Below are 2,771 nucleotides of genomic sequence, written 5' to 3' on the forward strand. Positions count from 1 at the left end.
CCGGTGCTCTTTCCTGCCAAGGCAGGGGGTCGGACTAGATGATCTACCTAGGTCCCTTCCGACTCTAGCTACTATGAAACTATGAAACAGTCCGCTGGCTGGGGAATTGGCTCAGAGGATGGTGGTTGATGGAAGCCAATCGTCTTGGTGCACAGTCACAAGTAGGGTCCCACAAGGCTCTGTCCTAGGGCTTATACTGTTTAACATCTTCATCAATAATGTGAACATTGGTGTCAGAAGTGGACTGGCCAAGTTTGCCTATGACACCAAACTCTGGGGTAAAGCATCTATGCCTGAGGACAGGAAGGTGATCCAGGCAGACCTTGACAGGCTCATGAAATGGGCAGATGAGAACCTGACCGTGTTCAACACTGAAAAATGCAAGATTCCCCACCTTGGGAGGAAAATCTGCAGCAAGCTTATAGGCTCAGCAGTGCTAAGCTGGTTAGCACTACAGATGAAAGGGACTTGCGGATCATGATTGACCACAAGATGAACATGAGCCTTCAATGTGATGCTGAAGCTAGTACAGTGAGCAAAACTCTGGCTTGCACCCATAGATGCTTCTCAAGCAAATCCCAGGATGTCATTCTCCCACTGTACTTGGCCTTAGTGAGGCCGCAGCTGGAGTACTGCATCCAGTTTTGGGCTCCACAATTCAAAAAGGATGTGGCGAATCTTGAGAAGACTGCACAGGAGAGCCATGCGCATGATCAGAAGTCAGAAAAACAGACCTTATGATGAGAGGCTGAGAGCCATGGGACTCTTCAGCCTTGAAAAGCGCAGGCTCTGGGGTGATCTGGTGGCCACCTATAAGTTTATCAGGGGTGCTTATCAGGATCTGGGGGAACGTCTGTTCACCAGAGTGCCCTAAGGGATGACAAGATCAAACAGTCACAAACTCTGCTGCAACCAATTCAGGCTGGACATAAGGAAGAACTTCTTCACTGTCCAAGCCCCCAAGGTTTGGAATAGACTGCCACTGGAGGTTGTTCAATCACCCACTTTGAACGCCTTTAGGATGCATTTGGATCCTATGATCCCTGTTGACTTCCTGCCCCTGGGGCAGGGAGCTGGACTCGATGATCCTCCAGGGTCCCTTTCAGCTGGAATGTGTATGAAATCTATGAATCTATGAAATCACTTTATATGAGAAAAATGTACTCGTCGTACTTAAGGTTGTATCATTTTAAATTGGTGGTGCACAATCTGTCAGAGTTTTAGAACTGTTGTTCTAGTGCATAGTTTTTCTCTGGTTTCATCCACATCATTAATTTGAGGACATTTGGTGCCCAGAATAAGGTATATCACATGTCTGGGATAGATGTATATAATCTGGTTTCTGATGGTTTTATTGTGGAGAGTATTGTTTTGGCAGTAGAGATGAAGTGAAGAAGAGGAAAGCCGAAGATACTTACTGAGAGCCAGCACAAGCCATCAGAGGAAAGAAAAGTTCCCTGGGAACCATGATTCCAGAGCAGCTGCTCCATGAGACTAGAGAAACCCCAGAGAGGGAGAAAGGGGATTGAAACCCCGGATGAAGCATCAGAGGAAGTTCAGAGTCCTGGTAACTAAGAAGCCGGGTGGGATGGCCTCAACAGTAGTGAGCCAGCAAACTGCTGGCTGAGGAGCTCAGAGGAGCTTGATTAAGCCAGGGGATGCCAGCGGAAGAGGTGCTGCTGGGCAGGGTGGTGCAGGTGGTGGGGAAACTGCTGAAAGAAAAATTAGGGCCAGGCAAAAGAGCATGGCTGAGCTCTATAACAAGGTGTTAGTTTTTTTATAGTTACTTTCTTGTTCCTTTTCCTTTTGTTGTTGGTTTGTCAAGCCTCTGTCTCTGCAAGGAGATAAAACATGGAAGTAGGCAGAAACAAAAAAAAAAGAAGAGCCAATCTGGCTAGTTTAAAGGGAAGAAGAATCCTCAAGACTGAGTTAAATACCCTAAGACCAAGGACAGACCACGGACATCTGCCCGGATGAGCTTGATTTCTTTTCTTTACATTATCTTGCTTTTAATATTTATTATACTAGAAAGTTAACTCTCAAGAAAGACTAAATGCAAGACTCACCTGAGACGGAAGTAGTCCAGTAGTCCTTAGTGACTTAGTTCCATCTAGACAGCTGTTGAGACATGTGTAAACCTAAAAGAAAAAGTCACCTGTTAAGACCATCGCCAATGAATGGCGACATAACATTTAGGTGCATTAGGCTGGAGTGTAGGGGAGGTTGAAGCCCCAGAAGAAACGCATGTCATGATAAAGTTGTCCAGTGGTGGAAATTATTGTCACCTCCTGCTTAAGATCAAATTTAAATATCAAGATGTGGCAGGCGAGAGTTGGGGCCACCACTACAGCCTACAGGCAAGTGAGCATGATATGCGTGGTAAGGGTCGGAAAAATGTTTGGTTTCAGTAACCTTAAATATAGCCATATTTAGACCCTACAGATGAGTTAACAGATTTTGCATTTATTGTTGAGGCAAGACCGGATCTCATTAGGTGGCTGTTTACCATCAGGGAGTTTGCTGGTTTAAAAAAAGGAACTCAAAATCCACATTTTTCCATGCTTAAAAAGAAACACCACTAAATAATTAATATGTGTAACCATCTATTAGGTTAGTGTCATGGAAAAACTTTGAGTATATGCTGCCAGCACAGAAGAGGTTAAACTGACATGCGCAGTTTGAAGCTGTGAGTGGAAATTTCCAAGGCTCACCCAGTCCTTGCCCCCTGGGTGACCTGCGGAGCTGTCAATCATTGTTGACCTACTTTCCCC

Source organism: Crocodylus porosus, unplaced genomic scaffold (genome assembly GCF_001723895.1).
Source record: "Crocodylus porosus isolate Cpor-Errol unplaced genomic scaffold, CroPor_comp1, whole genome shotgun sequence".
Lineage (NCBI taxonomy): Eukaryota > Metazoa > Chordata > Crocodylia > Crocodylidae > Crocodylus > Crocodylus porosus.